The following is a 13,409-nucleotide window of genomic DNA, read 5'->3' on the forward strand; positions in this document are numbered from 1 at the left end:
CACGGACCGCACCTGCCCACCCGCACACCCATGCAACCGCGGGCCCGTGCAGGGGCACCAACCCCCATCCCCTCCCCACGCCTGTGCAGTCCCCAGGGCCCCCAGGAGACTGGACTCTGGATGGTGGACTGGATGGTGGACTCTGAGGTGTCCCCCACCCCGCCTTGGAGCCGCTCTCATTAGCTTGCGACTTTAGCATCTAAGGTGTCCCCACAGCCCATCTCTGGCCAGCCCGGGTTCATCGGAGACAGCTGGCTTTGCCAAAAAGAGCTGGTCTCTAGACACCTCATGCCATCTCGCAGATGTGAGCTGTGGGTCCTAGGGTGCCCTCATAAGGCTCTGGGCACCCCCCCACCAGCTCCTCCTTGGCTTCTGACCACAGCTAGCTCTGTCCCCTTGGGGGTATGTGCAGTGGGCACAGCTCCTCATCTCCCATGGTATCTAGGGGACAGGAGGACACCAGGACACCACCTGACCCCCGACGCATCCGGGAGGCCCATGTGATGTCTCTCTCTCTCTCTCTTTCCTTCCGGGACCCACGTCAGTGCCTCGATCGGGCCACTAGGGGTCTCTGAACTCCAGGCATCGCGGCTCCGCTCAGCGCCGATCTGATTCCTCCCTGCTGCCTGCCGGAGGCAGCAGGGTGGGCTCGCCAGCCGAGGCCCCAAGATATTCCAGACAATAAAAACCGAAGGAATCATGCAAATGGAACCCTACGTTATGTCTTTTCCAGTGCTTTCGCCTGTCCAGCACCTCCTTAGCCCTTACTGCATTTTCATTTCTCACACAAACACACCCAGACAGGCAGACCGGGCAGAAACTGGCACCCCCATTTTATAGATGGAGATGCTGAGGCAGAGCCACCCCGTGGCCAGATGAGCCCAGGACGCGGAGTCAGCCAGGGCTGTTTCTAGGCTCCCGGGCTGCACCAGGTGACTCTGTCGCCTGTTCCCCCTCGTGTGCTGAGGCTGGACCAGCCAATGACAAGCGTCCTCGGGCCTTCTGGTCTAGGATCCGAAGTGAGTTGTGGCTGCGTCAAGACATGTGGGTGGGGGAGTGTGGGTGCCCGTGACTCAGCAAGGTGAGGACAAGGCCAGGGGAAGGGCAGAGCCACCACGAGGAAGGACAGAGAGGCGGGAGGCAGGGCACAGAGCAGAGGACATGAGACACAGGTGGCCTGTGCAGGGGCAAGACAGGACTCTGGGGGCCAGCCCATCGAGATGGGGTCAGAGCGTCACGTTTGCCATGGGACTTGGCACGCCTTACCGAGTTGAAGGGGAGAAAGCTACTTTGTATGTAAGCTCCGCCAGAGAGGAGACTGTGGTGTTACAGAAAAGCTCCAATCACAGGGAGCAGGAAGAGGGACGTAATGAAGTTCCTGGCTTCGTTTAGGGGGTCCTGGACTCCCTGCTCCATGCACAGCCTCCTCTGCAGCTCTTGAGCAAAGGGCGCAGAAGGCCAAGCAGGCTTCTGGCTCTGGGGGAAGGGCTCCAGGAGGGAGCCAGGGCCCTCCTGGTTCCCCATCCAGTGCCTTTTGGGACTCAGTATCCAACCGTTTTCTAGAATGTCCCTTACTTTCTGGAACACCCCTATATTAAACAGGGCCAGTGGACTCTGCCTATGCATGGAGGCTTCTACTTCAGGGGCACCCCATTCCCAGGCAGCCAGCCTGTCCCCCCACGTGGGCATTCGAGAATACTCTGTTCCAAGCTCATGGACGTAGGGCGAATTTCCAGCCCTTCCAGCCCCCAGCCCCACCCCAGCCCTCCCTGACCTCCTCCATGACTCAGCGATAGGCTCTGATTTCTGGGCTTCCTGGCAACAGCCCCTTCCTGGTCCAGGGGCTCATCTGGCTTCCCGCCCTCCCCCAGCCATGGGCTAGGCACCCACAGGGTGTTCCACACAGATAGGTGGACTGGAGCTGAGCTGGCTCCCAGGGACCTGTGGCTTCTGGGGTCATTTTTCATGTTTTATTATGATCTAGAGATGGTCAGCAACCAGACAGCCTTCGCGGGGCTGTCGAAGAGGTGCCAGTCTTGATGGAGAGATAAAATACGGCCCGGTGCTTTCTTAATTCTCAGCAGAAATAAAGTGTCAGGCTCCGCTGGGAAGATTTCTCAGCTGGAGCAGGTTCTGTACAGATGCCTGGGGTCTGGAGGGAGATCTCCCTCGGCCAGTGTCTCCTGTCCCTATTCCAGACTCCAGCCCTGTTCAGCCTCACCAAGGCCTGGTTCTGCCCTGAGGAGGGGGAGTGAACAACGTTGAGCCTGTCCTGGGGAGAGGAGGCTGTGCCGGGCAGCAGAGATGGTGGTGAGGAAGGGAACAGCGAGAGGTGATGGGTAGGATGGGGGAGAGGCACTGCACCTGTCCTTCTTCTAACTTTGCCCCCTCAGACCCTGGTCTCTAGGAGCCGCTGGCCACACGGCCCCACGCTGTCCCTTACAGGTGAATAGCATGCTTCAAGGACACTGGAGCCTGCTTCTTGGGGCCTTTTCTCTCCCATGTCTGTTGCTCCTCTCTCCAGGCATCCCCCTCGGTCTTTGTATTATCTTTCCAGGAGGGCGTGGGGGTGGGAGTTGGTGGGACCTGGGCTGGCGTGCAGGTGCCCCCCTTGCTGATTCTCTTTCTGAGGTGTCGTCTGTGTCCCTCTGTGACCTTCCACCTGGGTTGTGCCTTTGCATGCCTGCAGCAGGGAGTGGGAGGGCAGCGTGGGGGTGGCAACTCAGGGCTGCCCCCCTGGGTCAGGAACAGCTCCCTGAAGGCACCCTGAAGTCTTCTGGGGTCAGTCCTTCGGGACATCACCAACTCTTACTGTGTTTCTGCTTCCAGCTCAGGTCCTATCACGGGGAGTGAGTGGTTGTGGCCCAGGTTTGGGGGTCTTCCCTGTCGCTATTGCAGCAGAGGGCTGGTGGTGGCTTCTTCTGTCAGTTCTGCCTCCCCTCCCCCTCCCCATCTCTGCCACTTTTTGCATCAACACATATCCATGCATTAAACAAGACATTCCATTAATTTCTTCATCATCATAACTTAAGCTGGGACATACCCTTTAAATATTCATTCAGCTATGAAAACTGGGCATTAAAATTTTAATAATGTCAAGCTCATTTGAACCAGGCTCCTTGGGGACGATTACGATACAATTAGAATAAATACGATGATTGAGCCGGTCCAAAGGCTTCACCTGTCTGTCCAACGTGGCCTCTTGCAGAGAGAGAGGTCTGTGGCCAGTGAGCAGGCAGACAGATTGACAGACAGGCCAGCCTGGCTCTTTCTTGACTCCCCTTCCCCTCCCCTCCTCTGCATGTGGGTTCTTGGTCAGCTCTACCATCCCACAGGTGTCTGCGGCTCTCTGCCGCCCCCTGAGGGCTAGGGGACAGCATCTGGGAAGATGGCCCTGAGTACCCGCCTTTTCTTGTCCCCCAGGTGCAACCTGGACTGGACTCCTGGGCTGGTTCCCGTAGGAAGGCCATTTTCCTGACCGTGTGTCTCCTCTTCCCTGCCCCACAAGGGCTCCCTGAGGCTGGAATGAGCAACCTACCAGAGCAGGGCCAGTCTGCAGAGGGGGCCACAGGTCCCTTAGTGCCCAGATGTGTTCTGCCACCAAACTAGGAAGGGACTGACTTCACCCAGCTCCCCTCCCCCTGCAACTGTCTTCCTGAGAGCTGACATGGAGGTTGGGGACTGCAGCTGAGCCCCTGGGCCCCTCATTTCTTAAGCCAGTCCTAGCAAGAGCCCTGAGGACAGCCACTCATGAACTTGCTTTGGCTTCCCTTGGGACAGCCCTCACACCAGCAGGATCCGTAAGGCCCTCCACCTGCCTTCTCAGGCACCTGAGCCCTCTGCTTCACACCAGGCCCCCAGGCAGGTGCCCCAGAGCTGTTTCAGAAATAAAAAGACCTGGAAAGTTCTCTGTCACTCCTCACTGGCCATCCTCAACAACCCTCCTCTATCAAGAAGACTTCACTGGTTATCTCTTGGCTCCCTTGGTCACACATGACCTTGTACTACTTTGTGCGCTCTCTCCCTCCTCTCATAGCATGTGTGTGTATGAGTGTGTGTGCATGTGTATGTGTGTGTGACAAACTGAAATAGGCACTTATTCCTCAAGCAAGAGCAGGGACCCAGTTTCCTACCCACAGACCCCCTAGACACTAACTCAGGACTAGGCTCCCCTGGAGAGAAAGAGAGAGAGAGAGAGAGAGAGAGAGAGAGTGCGTGTGTGTGTGTGTGTACGCACGCGCGTGCATGTGTGCATACATGTTTGAGTAGTACTTGGAGGACATTACAGACATCTTCAAAGAATTCATTTCAGCGGGATACTGGGAATAAACAAGATAAAGGAGGAAACTAGCGTAGTTCCTTCTGTTTTGTAGCTTCTGCATAAACTTCATCCTCCATGGTGCTTTCCAGTCTGTGACCCAGAAATGCCTTGGAAGATCTGGACTGAAGCCCCGCACAGGGCCAGGGTGGGCAGAGGATGGTTGGGGTCGCAGCGATGACTGTGGTGGCCTATAGGGATTGGCCAGGGTGCTCTCCACCCAGCCCCTGAGTCCCCAAATGTAACTCCAGGGTGGATGTTCAAACCTCAGTGCTGAGTGAGGGTCCTTTCAGGCTCCACTAGGACGTGTGAGTACCTGCTGGCACCCAGCTCTCATGCTCACTGGAGGGGCTCACCTCTCCCCAAGCCATGGTGTAGTGTGGCAATGCCTATTTTTCTCTTGCTTTGTTCACTGAAGATATCTCTCTTATCTCTCTTTCTTCCTACCACCTCCCTGACTCCTGTTCCTCATTAGTCCCCACTATTTGCTCTCATCCCCTCAAAGAATCAACTTTTAGATTGTCTGCCCCCCAACCCAGCACACATCAGGGTCGTGGAAACAGGGAAGCAGTGGACCCTGAAGGCTGGAGCCCACTGGGATATCTATACCCCAAGCCAACAGCATCATCGCTCTGGGAAGAGAGATACAATCAGCAGGGCTCCTTCTTGTTCAAAAAGCAAGGGGAAAAGCGTCATGAAAGCACAAATTATAAAATTTCCTTTTTTCCCTCAGTCTCTCTCTTTCTTGGCTTGTCATGGTCTTTTTTATTTGCTGTTTGATGTCGTTTTAAGTAAAAAGAAATATAAATTTTAAATTATTAGCCTAGATCCTACCATTCATCTTTATTTTGTGTGATGCCAGTTTTAAATGCAAATATCAGGACATTTAGCTCCTATGCAGAATCACCAAAATTACAGTTTGTTTCCTGTGGCTTGTGCCTGGAGGATGCCTTGAGCTGGCCAGAAGAGACAAATGCAAGCCAGATTCAGGAAGGCTGAGGAGAAAGACAGAGTCCTCTGAGGCATGGAGATCTGCACAGGAACCCAGATGCCCACCCTGCAACAGTGTCGGGGAGCATCTTAGGCCTGAGGACTGCCGGGCTCTCCTTTCCACTGACCTACCCCCCACATGTTGCTACTTAACCTAGCCTAGAATGGCCCCTTGGAAGTCAAACTAGGCTTCACCTCCACCCAGAGGCCACCCACTGCCCTAACCCACAATGGATGGTCAACCCTAAAGGTGTTGCAAATGTTCTACCAAGACATGCTAGATGGGGGCAGAAGGTTTACCCTTGCTAAAACACGGCCTCTGTTGGCCAACCAGACATGCCACAGTGCTGTCAGCCTGGGGGTCCCTGGGGGAGTAGGCCTGACCCAAGCCTCCCCTAACCAGCACCCAGGCCACTGCTGGCCAGCCTAGAGGGCTGAGGGCTGGCTTGTGGGGCCCAGAATGTGCACAGATTGGGCAGACAGTGGGGGGGGGGTGGGGAACCTCGCATATGCAAGAGGCGGCAAGTCCCCTACACATTCCTTCCTCCCACAGATTTCATTGACTTGAGCCATAAGTACAAAGAGAAAATTTTAAGAATTTCAAGATGGCGACTGCAGAGCACTAAACCCCACGCATGTGACTCTTCTGAGCAAGGAGCCTCTGTGTCTGCACGGGCTGTATGCTCATGGAGCTACCCCACAGACGATGCCTTTCTGGGTCCCCACCTCCCCGGAGTTCTCTCCATCGACCAACACCAGGCACCAGGCATTCTCTTGACCAGGAGGAGTTCTCAACATTGCTCCTGCGACAGAAAGATCATGACTCGAAGATTTATCTTTTGAAGATGAACCTTGGGCAACTTTGGGAGCATAGACTGAGAATTCTCCGTCTTTGGTATAAAAGGCTGGGGATGAGAAAGCCACCACCCGATATGGATAGAGAAGAAAACTCAAGCGTGAGATCACAGGGACTTACGTGGCTGGCTCCCCAGCGATTCTGCCCTCTGCCCGGACCTGGCCTTTGCGGCACTTAGCCAATAGTAATTCACAATGAATGAATGGAGAAATTGTTTGTTTAAAGCCCCAAGAAGGCAGATTCTGAATCCCATGTCCTGGTGGATTCTCAGGACTGTGCCTAGTAGGCTTTCAGGAACCACGGAATAAAAGAATGAGCCCCCGCCCCATGGCTTCCACTGTCTCCTAGTGAAAAGGGATTGCAGGGGAATGGCAGAAGCAGTGCACCTTATTTGCAGCTTCTTGTAAATATACTAACATTTTAATTATCTCCTTAATAAATCACATAAGGTTCCTTACATACAGAGGGGTTAGAAACTCCAGGAATCCGTTCTGTCGTCACCATAATGTTCAGACTTAAGGACAGACACCCCAACAGTTAGTGTAGAGGGCAATTTGCCCTCACTGGAGACCTCTGACCTCAGTCCAGTCTCTGAGGTGCACCTGGCCAGACCAGCTGGTGGTGCCCATCCCAGGGCCTGGAGGGTCCTATCTCCAGGCTGCCCCGTGGTTGTCTATGGGCAGCTCTAGCTGCCCTTTCTCCTGGCTACCTCTTACTCCTCCCTCAGGCCTCAGCTTCCCCCTGGGCCTTGCAACCTAAATGAGGTGTTCCTTCAAGCTTCCCATTCTTTCCTCCAATTGCCTTACCACAGCATTACTATCCCAAACTTGTCAACTTATTTGTTCAATGTCTGCCTTCTTTTTGCGAGGGAAGGCCCACACCCATTTTGTCTTCCTGCTGAACACACAGAACCCTGCGCACGCCCCATCACCAGACTTGTTCCCTCTTGCCTCAGCCATGCCCCTGGGACAGGAGTGTCCAGAGGCCGGAGGTGGTCACCTGCTGGACAGCTCTGTTCCCGACCCAAAGGCCTTCCCCTCCAGCAAGGTGGGGTTGTGGTACCTTGGGGTGAGGGAGGGTTTGCAGAAGCTCCGATCCTCGATCCTCATTTAGAGAGACAGTGAGCACAGACCAGACAGAAGAACCCGGGGTTATTGTTAAAATATGCAAATCCACAGCCCATTGAAATGCAAACCCTCCAGATAAGATTTTTTAATAAATCTGGTTCTGCTCCCACTCCCCGCTCCAAGGAGGCCATCTGATGCTTGTTGGGTCAGGACACAAACCGGCATGTAGGTCCCACTAGCTCTTCACCCCTCTTCTCATTTAGATCGCTCAGCTAGGGGCAGCCCTGGGTGGGGCTGGCTGCCAGCCCAGGCCCTCGGCCCATCCCTCGGCAAAGTATTTGAGGTCACTGCCAAGTCACCCACAGAGCTGCCTTTCCCTGTCTCTGTGCTGGTTACAAGGCCCCCTTCCTTACTGTCACTCTCACCTCCTCTCATACCTGTCTAAGGAGTAGAGTCCTAAGCCCTGATGACCTCTCCTCAGGGAGACTTTGGTGACTGGGTCCACACAGCCACTCTTGTCACTCTTTGAGCCATCGCCTCTGGACTCACTTTGCTACTGTCACAAGTGGCCCTTAAGGGGACAAAGGGCAGGCAGATGACAAACAGCACAGACGCCTGACAACCTTGAGGACTCGGCTGTGACCCAGCCCAGGCCTGGGCCTGTTGGCTCTGGGTCAGGACATGATAGTATGCAGACCTGCGTGGGCTACTGCCATACGCCTGGATGGGGACTGAGAGGCATCGGTGGTGGTGGCAGGTGACACTCGTCCTGTCCTTCCCAATCTCCAGACCTCACGCCAATCACATGAGGTGGCTCATGTCCTCCAGTCTTCCAGAAGCCAAGCGAGCCGGATGAGCAAAGTCACGGGGTGCTAGGATATGGACCAGGACTGGGCATTCAAGGGCAGAAAGCCTGGGTGAGCAGAGGAGACAGGGTGCCAGCAGGGTGCCAGGGAGTGGGAGGAAAGTCTGGGGCATGAGTGCACAGGCAGTCAGGCAGAGTGAGGGGGACCCAGGGAGGGGCTGAGCTGGTGCTGTGGGCCCTGGTGTCCCCTGTCAGTCTCCAGCAGGGACACCAGAGCCCACCAGCCGCGTTCAGAAAGAATAAGCTTGCAGCGGCGTGCTCAGGGAAGTGGTCTGGTCAGGAACGCTGAGAAGTGCCAGGTAAATGTTTAGATCAGAACCGGCCTGCGCCGTCTGGGTCCCCTCCCCATGTGTGGGGAGACAGAAGCAGCCCAGGGCTCATGCACAGGACGTACTTGATGGATGGGAGTAAAACTTCCCCAGCCCGGCTTTAATGCTGGGATCCAGACGGTCCCTTAGCCCCAGCCCCAGCCTGGCCTCGGGAGCGTTCCACTGGGGAGGGGGCGTGGGGGAGAAGACCGCTGGCTCCCAGCTCGGGACGTGGTTGGGGGCAGCGCACGCCCTCCCCGGGAGGGCGGCCGGAGGCGGCTGGCTGCCGCTCCAGGCATCCAGGGGTGGGGAGCGCGGAGCGCGCGGGCAGGAGGCGGGTGGGGCGCGGAGCCTCCGTCCCAGCAGCCCCCTGGGCGGCCGCGCAGCCTCCGTGGTCCCGCCCCCCCCTCAACAGGCGCTGGGCAGTTGCTATGCAACAGGCTGTTCTGCTCTCCGGCGCCCAGCGAACGACGAACAGCGGCCAGAGGACTGACGGAGCCTATTGGTGGGGCTGCCTCGGGCTGCCCCCTCCCCTTCGCTCGGCTTTCCTCCCTCTCTCCTATCCCCCTCCGAGCCTCCACCCTGTCCTTGCTCTCCGCAATCTAAGTTTACACCACGCTTTCCCCTCACATGCACATGCAGGGCGGGGGGTGGGGGGTGGGGAAGTTGGCACAAACAAAGGAGGTGCCGCCCCCAGCTCCCGCCTCCGGGGGCCATCAGAGGTCTCTTCTGCGGGTTTCCAGGAGGGGGGACCCCCCTCACCGCCCCTCCACTGCAGTGGGGTCGGGGTTGGGGCCATGTGTGTGGGTAGATGTGGGTGGCTGTGGCAGGTAAGGCGGACAGGACGGATACAGGGAGAAATCGCGCAGATGGGCTGACATATTCCCTGCCCACCCGGCAGGGCTCCCTCAGGTCCAAACAGCCAAGGGCCGCCGGTCTCTTTGTTTCTGAGCCCCGTGTCCACCTCACCTGCTCCCACCAACACGCCAGGGCTGCCTGGCAAGGGAGGGAGGACCCTTGCAGTCCTAATTAAGATCTGCTGCTGTGGAAACCAAGCTTATTGCCTGAGTGGCCAGGCTGGGTCGCTAACCCTCTTCAGAGTTGGGGAGGGGGAGGGGCGAGTCTTTTTTTTTTTTTTTAAACAGCAGTGGATAGATAATTCTGGAGGAAACAACTCCTGATTTAGTTGGGAGGCCTGGCTCTCAGTCCCAGCCATCTACTTGCTCATATGAGATGGGACAGTCACTTGACTCGTAGAGGCCTAGCCCCCTTGATAGGGTGGCAGGATTAATGTGATAGCTCAGGCGAAGCTCTCAGCAGAGTGCCTGGTATTCAGTAAGTGCTCAATAAATGAACAAGAGCTGTCTTCTCTCTCCTTTTCCCTTCCTCTCCCAGCTCCTCGCCTTCTCCTCCTCTGATAGTGGGTATTTCCAACATTTTTAAGGGAGTACCTAACATTTAATTTCTTTTCCTTCCCATCTCCTATGCCCTGGGCTCTCTTTCCAACTCTACGGAACAGAAAAGATTGGACGGCCTTGGGGGAAGAGCTGGTGGGAGAGGGTGGGAGACCATGCTCTCCTGAGGCTTCAACACCCTGAGCTCCCTTGTGGCCCCCCTTACCTTCTCAAAGTCTCTCCCCCACCTGCCCCAGGTCTACCCTCTCTACCTGGCCTACCAGTACTTGAGCCTATCTTAAGGTTTATTTATTTATTTATATTTATTAAAAAAAAAATTAGTGATCGTCACACCCAATGTGGGGCTTGAACTCACAACCCCAAGATAGAGTCACATGCTCTTCCAACTGAGCCAGCCAGGTGCCCCTGGAGCCTATTGCTTTGATGCACCACTAAGTTTGTTCTTCCATCCATCCCTCCATTCCTCCAGGGCTTAGTGAACGTCTCTGTAGGCCAGCCCCTGTTCTCTGGCACAAGGATGGCAAAGCAAACCTCAGAGACATGGCCCTTCCTTCCAGAAGCTCACACCTGGTCTGCAAAAGAGCCTTGCTGAAATGGTCTTTAAGCCCTTCCCTTTCCTGTCCCCCAGCCGTGCACCATACCTTCTGCCCTCAGTGCCGCGCTGCAGCATAACTGAGTCCCAAAATGCCCAGCCACGTGGCCCCATAGTTGGAGGGCGCCAGCCACCCATTCACGTGGAATTCCCTTCCTCAGCTTCTCTTCCGTAGCTGCTCCCACACTGCACTGGGGGGGGGGGGGGGGGCTCCCTTCTGCAAGGGGTATCCTAAATCCAAGCTAGTCAGCTCTAGTGATTACAGAGGACACATCTCCAGCCCTAACCGGCCTCCCTTTGTTTCCCCTCATCTGCTCTGATACCAGAGCTCCACCAGGCAAGTCAAGGCTGTGTTCCAAGGCTACCCTCAGCTGTGCAGAGCTCAGAACTGGTTTCTTCCACCAAAACATGCTCACAGCCCTCCCTTCACATCAGCTCACTGGTCCTTCCCGAGAGCTCACACCTCTCTAGGGCCCTTGGCCCTTGAGTTCTGGGCCTCAAGGGGCTCTCTCTCTGGCTGGATCTGATGTCTCCCAGGCCGCAGAGGAACCACTGCCTTTCTGATTTAGACTCTGAGCCTCTTAAGCTGATTTGGCCGGACTGGGAAGGGGAGTGAGCACCCTGGCCCTGGAGGCTGGACAGAGCCCCTCACCTGTGTTATTCAAGGCCCACTTTCTTGTCTGTATTTCCCTTCAGCCTGCCCCCGAGCCAGGTACGAGTCCTCCCTCCCCACCCATCCTGCTCTAGGAGGTTGCTCTGGGACTGTGGACCGTGTTGCCAGGCTGAGTCCCCTCCATGACCAGGAGAGGAGTTCTGCCTGCCCCACCACCCTCTCCTGACCTGGGACCCCTCCTCCCCATCTCCCCAGACTCAGTGGGAGGCCTGGAGAGTCAGTCCCCAGGCGAGTTAAAGGAGAAAACAAAGCCTACACCAAGTAAATGACAAATCTGGAGGAAATTGCTCTTAATCCCCACACCACAGCCTGATGATGCCGGCCAAGCACAAGCCTGAGTCATCCTAGAAATGGCACCGACATTTGCTTTTTGGAATTTGTTTTGTCTCTGAGCTTTAGATTTAATCATTCTCTCTCTCTCTCTCTCTTTCTCCCCCTCCCTCCCTCTGCCCCTTGCTCTCCGTTTTCTAATATGAGGCTGCACCGCCAGCTCATCCAAGTCTGTTTTCCTGGCATTAATTAACACAGCTCTCCAGCCTCCAACAGGCTAAATGATGAATCAGGTTAAATTCCAGACAACAGCCGCACACCGCCATCAATTAGCCATCTCTGGGGCAGCTTCATTAATAAGCATCGATCATGGCCCTCCTCCCTGAACACGCCAGGGTCTCTGGGTCATAGAAAGTGCCCACGAGTGTGTCAGGCTTAGGTATGAGTGTGATGGTGTGTGTGTAAGGGCTGGAGAGCGTGAAGGGGGGTGGACAAGTGAATGGGTGTGCAAGAATGTGGATGTGTGAGGAAGTGGGTGACTGGGAGTGAGAGGTACAGGTGTGAGGGGACTTGTATGTGAGTGTGTACAAGTAAGTGTATGCAGTGTGAGGGGCTGACTGTGGTGTGTACATAAGGTGTGTGATGCGTGTGTTGTGTGAGATGAGGTATATGTGGAGTCGGGTGTGTGTAGGGTGAGGGTATGTGAGGTGGGGTCCTGAAGTGCGTGGGTTTGTTCTCCATGCGGTACAGGACACCCCCACTGCCCCACCCCCAACCTGTCTCCACTGCGCCGCCTTCTGCTTCTCTTCCCAATTCCACACCTCTGTGGGTTCTCCCACATGCGGCTGGCCCCTTCCCCTCTCCGCTCTCTCCCATCTGAGACTTTCCCATCCCCTTCTCTTCAACTTGCACGCTCCTGGAGACAACTCCAAACCCCCCACCACATCCCTACCCTCTTTCCCTGTCACATTCTGGATCCCCTTGTTCATCCTCCCTTGGCTGTCCCATAGGCGCGCGAGATCTCCAGCCCAAAGCCTGAGTCCCTTGGTGGGTTGTCTGGCTTTATGAATGTCATTGCCACCACCAATGGCCAGGCTCACACCCTCCAGCACCCTCGGATCCCTCGGGTTGGAATCTGACCCTATTCCAGGCATTACCTGGATTGTCCTGGATTTTCCCCTCATCCTGCCTGGTTCCATATTTTTTGCAGGAAGCAGGACACTTCATGAACCATGAACCGCCCAGGACCGTTTTGGGACTCCCCAGCTCACAGGCTAATAAAGCCCACCTCCTCCACGGGGTCGAGGTCCCCCTCAGTCTCATGGCCACCCACGCCCACGCCTCCCATGCATCCAGGTCACCCCCTGTGGTCCCTGGAGGCCATGCTCAGTGCAGGGCTCCCCGCCGGAATGCGCCCCCTAACGGCTGCGTTTGCGGCTGTGGCTAACGACCGCGGCGTTTTTCCTTTCCTCTCGGTTCTCCCCAGCGGGTTAGAGCGCTGCCGGCCCCTCCCTCCCTCTCCCGCCCCGGGGTCCCAGTCGGCCACACCTCGTTGGGAACGGGTGCACGGGAGCATTTTCGAAAGCCTGCTTGGGTAGAGCTGGGGGTGCTGGAGTCACGCTCAGACGCTTGCGTGGGACGGTGTCCCCAGGGAGCCCGCGGGCCCTGGCGCGTGCACGCCCCTGGGGATGCACGTGGCCTCCCCAGGCGGCTACCAGCCGACCATCTCCTTAAAGGTTAATTAAGAATCTGAAGCCGGACGGCGTGGTGCGGCCGGTGACGGCGGATGCGGCGTCTCTCCAGACCATTAAACACTAATTAGGTTTGGAAAGTCTATCGAGCTCCCGAGATCTCCTCAAGGCAGGCGCTGGCCCCCGGGTGCCCTTCGAAATGCCAGAGCTGTCACCCCCGACGGCCGGGCCGCCCCGCCTGCCGGCCCCGCGACCCCAGGCTTCGGGCCGGGTCCCGCTTCATTTCTCTCCATCTCATTGTCTCCCCCGTTCCCCGGCCGCCCCCCGCCCCCGTCCCGCTCTGCAGCTGGCTGGCCCGGGGTGT

At 56.5% G+C, this 13,409-nt stretch overlaps 1 protein-coding gene across 50 annotated transcripts in view; it reads right to left on the minus strand.

Annotated features, from left to right (window-relative positions):
* Window positions 1-13,409, minus strand: part of CELF4 (CUGBP Elav-like family member 4) — a 285,471-nt gene that overhangs the window by 67,900 nt on the left and 204,162 nt on the right. The gene's annotated exons all lie outside the window — the stretch shown is intronic.

Source organism: Mustela nigripes, chromosome 8 (genome assembly GCF_022355385.1).
Source record: "Mustela nigripes isolate SB6536 chromosome 8, MUSNIG.SB6536, whole genome shotgun sequence".
Classification (NCBI taxonomy): Eukaryota; Metazoa; Chordata; class Mammalia; order Carnivora; family Mustelidae; genus Mustela; species Mustela nigripes.